The sequence below is a fragment of the Dermacentor albipictus genome, chromosome 10, assembly GCF_038994185.2.
Source record: "Dermacentor albipictus isolate Rhodes 1998 colony chromosome 10, USDA_Dalb.pri_finalv2, whole genome shotgun sequence".
In the NCBI taxonomy this organism is placed as follows: Eukaryota; Metazoa; Arthropoda; class Arachnida; order Ixodida; family Ixodidae; genus Dermacentor; species Dermacentor albipictus.
Window position 1 is genome coordinate 99,584,134 of NC_091830.1, and position 8,039 is coordinate 99,592,172.

An 8,039-nucleotide genomic window follows, 5' to 3' on the forward strand; every position below is an offset into this window, starting at 1 on the left:
CTAGTCTTAGTATACCTTATGAGAACAAAGACAAACTGCGCAAAAAAGAAGAAGACAGAGAAAGAACCACACGACACAGGCTAGAGGGTCTGAAGAAGCTGAAGAGGGTCGCGGGTAAATTCGGCATACAGGTTCTCTTTTCGGCACCTTGTAAGCTGTCCAGTTTGTGCAATTTAGTTAGACCTAATAGGAAAAAGAAAATCGAGTGCTGCACTAACCACAGGAGCAAGTTTGTGCCCTGTAGAGCGAATGTCATTTATGAGATTCCGCTGAGTTGTGGCAAGTGTACGTTGGACAAACAGGCCGCTGCATTAATATTAGATTATTAGAACATGCCAATTCCGTAGATGATTCTAGGACAGCATCTTCCTAAGCATTGCAAGACCTGCAGGCATGACGGCAAAGTTTGCACCCCACTTTTCGGCAGGACTAAGATTGTTGGACGCGCAAGGGATAAGAAAGAGCGTGAAGTAATCGAAGCTTTAGAAATCGCGACATTAGGGCCTGATAAATGTGCTAGCGAGGCTTCCATACATTTGTACTGCAAGGAGCTGGCGTTTCTAGGCTTGACTACATGATAGCGGCATCGGTCTTTGTGGTTGGTGCGCATGCGTTCTGTTGTTGGTGGAAAAGAGGCGTTGGAGCATTAAACCAGTTGTTAGTCTGCGCCAGTGTCATGTGGTTCTTTCGCTGTGTTATTTTTTTTGCGCAGTTTGTCTTTCTTCTCATAATGTCATACCAACTAGCCCCTCACCGTACGCTTCTAGACTTAGTATACCTGCTAAGCAGACGTGACTTTAGAAATTATAATCTTCATTCTCGCAATATTAACAGCAGAAGTTTGAACCATTTTAATTCTGCACATGGAGATTATGATATTCGGCTGACAGCGACGTCTCCCTCGTATGCGAATACATCTGAGCGTGCAGACTGTGCTAAATGATCCACGTGTTCTGCAGACACAATAATTAACTGGGTAAATATGTACTCATTTATGTTCTATGGATAGCCGCCGCGTTTTTTTTTTCTTAATTCTTCCAGCTAAATACACACGCACCGAATAGGTAGAATTGTATTCGTCACAAGAACTGCCACATTAGTATAATCAGTACATATGCCTATTACGCAATAGGGTATCCGGTGACCACTACATAAGGGCACAAACATGACATATCTATGATGCTATCGGCAAAAAGATTCCAATTAGATTCAGAGACCCGTATACTTACTCGGCCACGCCTGGAAATAAATAGCCTCATTCATGTTAAACAGCTTTTAAACTGTATAGAAAGAGAAGTTTATATGACAGGTGAATATATATGCTTACTTGTTGATGACGAAGACGTCTTCGATTTCACTGAAACAAATGACGTACCATACTTATGAAATTTTTATATTTTAGGTGGGCATCAGCATTACTGTAGATAAACAAACCGTAATGAAAGCATTCTATGTAAAGCACCGATTGCGATGTAGGAGGTGCTCCTGTGTGTATAAATGGTTGGTCGGGACAATAACCGAGGTCTTAGGATTGCGAATTATGAGATAACAGAGTACCGGTAATTGGCAAAATGTATACTTCAATACGAAAGTCTCAGTCATTTTGCTCTCTCGTAAAGTACAGTGGATCGTACTTCAATTAGGGCAAAGAGCGCAACTTAAAATCTATGGTCTTATTTTTTTTACTTTACAGGATTCATGAACGTACTCATGCACGTGAAGTCTCGTGAGCGCATTCCCGTACACCCATGAGCGAAATTATAGGGACTGTACCCACGGACAACTTTCTGTGGCTATGAAGGCAAAGCTACGGGCGCGTGGCTGCTGCACATGTGTTACGGCGCCAAGTAGTCCGGCAGCGTTTGACAGTGCTTTTCGTTGGTCGGAACAGACGCTGAATCGACGGCGCTTCCGCGTTCGACGGCTTCGCGTTTCGCCAGACTCGGAAGGGAAAAATCGCAAAATGATGATGTGTAGTGTTTTATGGCGCAAGGGCCAGGTTTGGCCAAAGAGCGCCATGACAGGGGGTAATGTTGACGATGTGTTGTGGATGACGTGCACAATGATCTCATCATGGTAAATGAGAAAAAGCGCAAAATAAGCAAACTTTTACACTCATTGGTGTATTTTGTCTAATTTTACTGTTGCTATTAAGGCGTTTATGTTTTGTATTCCCCAGCATTAGCGAACCTGGATTAGAACGCAGGGCTGTTTTCAGAAGCACCGTCACTTCTGTGCGCTTTGCCTCCCTAGCTTACCCTTCATAGACGCACAAAGTTGTCCGCGAATATAGAAAGTTCGCGATAAAGCCGGCTTTCTCCTCTGCCTCCGAATGTAAGTGCGGAATGCAGTTCAAACATGACATTTGCGCACTTTCCAATGACCCCGTCAATCTTAGTTTGTGCATGGTAATTACGAAGAAATTAAGTTTTTAGGGGACGCTGTGGGCCGTACCCTTTTCTTCGCGGGTGTTCATGCACGGTTCTTGCACGGATATACATGCACAGGCAGTCGTCTACCTAAATGGGTCGAAGATTGAAATGAACAAACTGCCCGGAAACCGACAGCTTCATTGGCCACATAGATGAAATTTGCCAGCCATGTTTCCCAACTAGGTCATTTTCACACATATTAAGGCGGAAGCCTTTAATGGCTGGTTGTCAAGGTCATCTGCCGTTATCACACACTGTCACAGCTTTCCGGCCTGCTGATTGGTCTCCTCTGTGTCGTGCCGTCGCTGTCGTTAGGGGCAGGTGTGCACCGCCTGATTGGCTCGCGTGTGTGACGTCACTGTGGTCAAGTGCGGGTGTCGGGGTGGTTCGGCGCCGCGCGGGATGACTCATCACATCCGCACGCGTGACGGCCGTGTGTTCGACGGTGCGCCCTGACGTCACTGTCGTCAGGTGCTTGAGGTGGCCTTCCGATTGGGCGCTGTGTGGCCTGACGTCACTGTCGCGAGGCGCGCGTGGCGAGCGTCTGCTTGCGTGTGTTGTGGCGACGGCGGTGGCGGCTGTTCACTTTGCGGCATCGTGTAGGCAGGATGCCTCGTCTCGCCAAACCAGTGTGTCCCAACACGCGACGTGCGGCAGCCGCTGAACGCAAACGGCGCTCAAGGAAGGCTGAGCGTATACGTCGCATGCATTAGGGCGGCGATACGCGTCCGACACCACGGAGTACAGGGACGTTACGGGCCAACGCAAGAGAGGCAATGCGTTTGAAGCGACTCGCTGCATCTCCGGTACCAAGGCAAACGAAGCTCGAAAGCGCCGTCACCGCCATCTTGCCGCGCAAAGCTGAGCAAGTACAAGTCAATCGAGGGAAGTGGGTGATGACGATGGCCAACTACACCCTGACACCGCCGTGGAGGACACGTCTCCTCCTGATCCAGAAACGGCACCGCAACAGTTCCAGGCCGCCACAGACTACTTTAAGAGACACTTCATCCAGAACAACGTTGCAGGCATTTAATAAACAAACAAGCATTCACATAACAGTGTACGAGGTGTGTGCCTCAGTGGCATGTGCCTCCATCGTCATTGGAAATGGTGTCAGGCTTCCGCCGTCTCACACTTTAGTCTCTACAAAGTGTCTTCCGTTTTTTTTCTTTATAGATATACACTAGGTATACTGCGTTTTGGGGCAAGAAATTATCATTTACAATGCTCATACAGGTACGCTGCTCTGTGGTACACAGCCCGCCGAGAGAGGGTGCCAGGCAACTCGCACGTCACATGTCCCACATTTATGGAGATCGTACAACCAATAATTTCGAGCAGCGTTCCGTATGAGCAGCGTTTCGAGTACTTGTTCGCTGACTATTGTAAATCTGTATAAAGGTATCCCGCGAGCTTTGGCATTGAAGTTGAGCCCGTCGCTTTAGCTCAGGGGCTATTGCTTCTTGTAAACGAACACGCGGGCTTCATTCTCAGCGAAGGCTGCCGCATCTCGATAGGGCGGATTAACCACTTTCTTGAACACTGCTTTTAGCGACCACCTGAGGGACATTAAAGGGAAGCGCTTAACGACGTTATACTTGTGAGGCATTCTTTTAAAAACGGTATTTCCGGTAATTTGACACTAATGGGTCAATCAATAGAAGAAAACATTCGTGCCAAAGTTCCATATAAAATTTTGTGCCAAAGTCCTAGTTCCAGCGCGTATGTATGACGTCACGGAATTCAATGCCTTTCCTTCGAATTTGGGCAGTTAGCTAATTTTCCAAGCTTTCACATCGGCATAAGTTCAATTTGTGGCTCAAGTTCGAAGCAGCTTCGCTGCCCGTATGTTGCTTCTTCGTCGTTTATCGTTTACCGAGCCTCTTGTCACGCGATCAGTGGCGTTTCTTGGTTTTGCAGAAAATTAATTCACTATCATATCCTGGACTACTATTCTTTATTTAGGGTCTCATTCAGAGCTCCGGGTGGTCGAAATGATGCGCAGTCATACGCAACAGCTTTTATCATCGTTCTTTCGTCAGCTTCGGGATGGTAAACTGCGTAAAATAAATAAAACTGTGCCAATACTCGCTCAAATGAACTTCTTACCTGTTGTGGAGGCTTTGGTAGAAGGCGCGGCGCTCACCTCTGCGTTTTCGAAAAGTCAGGGCAAGATGCATTTAGGAAGTTGCAATATGTACAGAAACATTTTTTAATTGTAGTACGGTTATGTTACTCAACAACAGCGCTCTTCGAAAGTGCGTAACGTTGCAATATGAGAAACGCTTTACCAGTTAAGCCATCGGAGAATAATCAATAATTATGCAAGAAACTGAATTGGTTTTCACTAGTGAAAAACTATCTTCAGCAATTTTAATAGGTCTCAAGAGTTTTCGCTAGGTTTAGCGACTAGGTAAAAAGGGCGTGTTATTCAAACCTGGAAAATAAATTCCGCAGATTGCTTACGTGTTGGAATGCGAAAACTTTAAAGTCTTTTTAGTGAAATGCTGGAAAGGCGCTGGCTACTCGTGCGAAAAACAGCTCCAGCACGTTAAATATGTGGTGCCTGGACACCGTATATATATATTTTTTTTAATACAGAAAGCAACAAAGAGCGTTTTAGTGCAATAAAGATAAACGTAAAAATAAAACTGCTCCGACCAGGATTCGATCGTCCCACCTATAAATCCCAAGCCTGGCACTTTACCGTATACGCCACACCAGCAAAATTACATAAAAGGATAATTTTCAATGTCAAAATCGAGAAGCAGTTTTATTTTCTCCGAGCGACGTCTCGATGCGCTATCGCCCAGCACCTAAAACGCACGCCTGTACTACAAAGAAAAATTTGCTGTCCGTTTTCGGTGGCATGCTCGGAAGTGCCACAACATCGATTTTCCCTTGCGATTGGTATTTTAACTTCGAAAAAAGTCCTAATTGAACCTCTGACCCGGCACGCTGTATGGGCTGTTTCTGCCGATTTCGATAGCCGTTTCTTGTTATTCGCGCGATGGATATTCAACGTTTTTTTAGTTCAGTGATGCCTTTTAGTCTACACGTCTGTCTAGTCAGATATCTTCGTCAGAGAAGCGCAGGCTAGCGCTGGGAGCCTTCGGCGACAGCACATATACCTGTGTTAATGACGCGTCACATCAGCGGTCATCGCTTCTTGTGCGGGCAATGTACCCATGAAAAAAATTGTTTATTTAAGAACACCGATGATAAAGCTGATATATAGATTGATTTAACCTCGTTAGACTACTTGATTACTGAGCCTAGACGCACCGATAGCGTGAAGACGGACTGGGCGGATACGCTAGGCCTAAGTTTCGGTGGGGACCGAAAATGCGTGTATTTGAGCCTCAGGACTTTTTTTTAGTACAACAGGGAAAGTGGAAGCTCCGGAATCACCTCAGCTTCGTTAGCGGTGCGATAATATCAGTCAGCGATAGGCTTCGATCTCGGGGTCCCTTCGCGCGCGTGTGAACGACTACTGCATTTCATGTCCACTCCACAACACTGCGACAACGGCAAGAACTCCCAGTCATATGTTACGTGCGAACTAGTAAAAAACGCGGCGTCCTCTGCGGCTGCGTAGTTTAGTTCAAGAATTTAGCTATCCGCCTAGTCAAAAGGGAAAATGAAAAAAAAAACGAAATTGATCTTTAGTGCCAAATGTCCATGAATAAACATGGCAGCTCACGCACGAAATAGTGTTTTAAGACCCCAAGATATAGCGTTATTTAGGACAGCAGACTAGTACCAAGCGATGAAATTGTATAAAGCATTTAATATTCAGCAGCGCTCCTCGTTGCGTACTGGAACCAGCACGGCACAAACACAACCAGCGCAGTTTCCAGTGCGAACCAGCCAACTCCAGCGAGAACCAGCGTCTGTACAGCACAAACCAGTGCGCCCCAGCGTCATGGCAGTGGAACCAGCGCCTCTTCAAGCGTAACCCAGCTCTTATCCAGCGTTCTCACTGGTGTGCCAGTGAGTCGTAGCGAGCGCCAGCGTACCCAGTGGGATCCAGTGCAAAAAAAAAAAAAAACGCGCGGTTTTCACACTGGAAGACGCTGGTTTTTGCAATAGGGTCATGACGTAGTGCTACCACCTCCCCACCGGCTGCGCCGTCACGTTCCGAATGACGCACCCACTAGGCCAGAAATTTAGTCATCCAGATGGCTGCAAATCGGCGTGTGCATTGACGCGCGCACTAGGCCACACATTTAGCCAATCAGAACCGGGGAGCCGCCGTGGCTTCGGGGATGCGTGCTCGCCTCGCACCTCAGTGGCCCGGGCTCCATTCCCACCCCGACTGAAACGTGACGGACTTTCTTTTCAGTGCCATTGACTTACTTTCTTTACATGAACCTCTGTGAGAAATGGGACGGCAATGGGAGTATTTTTTGACGTGTTGTTACTTTTGCGCCGTCGGCCATTTTTCACACTATCGCTCGGTCACGTAGACGCCGACGGATGTTTTGTGTAATAAGGAATACATTGCTTTCGCATTAGGGTGGCCTGTATCGCATTTCGTGTGCCTCATATGGAACAGAATGCAAGTAACCGTCATGCGAGGGAAATGGGTTTCCAAAACAGCTTCTCCAACTAGCACTTGGGCAACCCTGTATTCTAGAGAATATTCAACGTGAGTGGATCATAGCATGGTCATTGGCACAGTCCTAAAACTGAGGTATCACGAAAATTTTGCGCAATGTACTGAGCTAAAGCGCAAATTACAGTCCACCTAAAGCAATGATTTCAAAATATATCCTAAATAATTTGTTTAGGATGTACAGAATTAATTTCAAAAATACTCGTGCGCGATAGCTATAGCGAATTCGCCAGCTGCACTAAATTCGATTCGAGCAAGCCTCTGTAATTTTTCAAAATTGTGTACACGATTCCTTCAAAAAGAAGTCACGCACTCAAGTTAGGCGAAACAAACATATTTCCACTAACCTTCTAATACTGCACCGCCCTTGCAAAGCTTCGTAAGCGATTACCAGCTAATCGCTATGCTTTATGCCATGCGGCAGCATGTCGTGTGTGGTCTGGGACTATGGTTACGTCATAGTCGCATAGGTGACATAATAATAATAATAATAATAATAATAATAATAATAATAATAATAATAATAATAATAATAATAATAATACCTATATAAACATAGACGCGCCGATTGAGGTAAAACACAACACAGCTTTGCAGCTCGTCCTTCACAGTGGACGGGCTGATGAATTATTTTCTGTTCGGAGGGGTCAGGAATGAAAGCCACAGTGGCTTGACTAAGACAACGAACTCCATTTACATACTGACACACGACGGTGCAGAAAACAACAAGGCAAATAAATAAAACATCAGTACAATTCCGTTTACATATGCTAATACACCCAGCCATGCGGGAAAAATACAGGCGCGGCCACTGCTACTGGGAGCACGAAGCCCTTGGCTTTGCTGCGCAGAGTGCCCCACAACCGGCGCCTCATGAAGTCTTGCGGCGCAGGCGTAACCAGCGCGATTAAGAAAAAGCGCGGGAAATCCACTACACGGGCTCTCGTGTTCCTGCTAGCATTGACTGTGCTTGTACCTTATGCATT

The 8,039-nt window shown here is 46.2% G+C and overlaps 1 protein-coding gene across 1 annotated transcript in view; it reads right to left on the reverse strand.

Annotated features, from left to right (window-relative positions):
• The window catches only part of LOC135908023 (uncharacterized), a 230,282-nt gene extending 225,712 nt beyond the window's left edge, over positions 1–4,570 (reverse strand). The window contains exons 1-2 of the mRNA XM_065439789.2: positions 4,545–4,570; positions 1,328–1,357 (exon numbers count right to left, since the gene is read on the reverse strand). The gene's annotated coding sequence lies outside the window, so the exon portion shown is untranslated. The remainder of the gene's footprint in view (positions 1–1,327; positions 1,358–4,544) is intronic.
• Between the last annotated feature and the right edge of the window lie 3,469 nt (positions 4,571–8,039).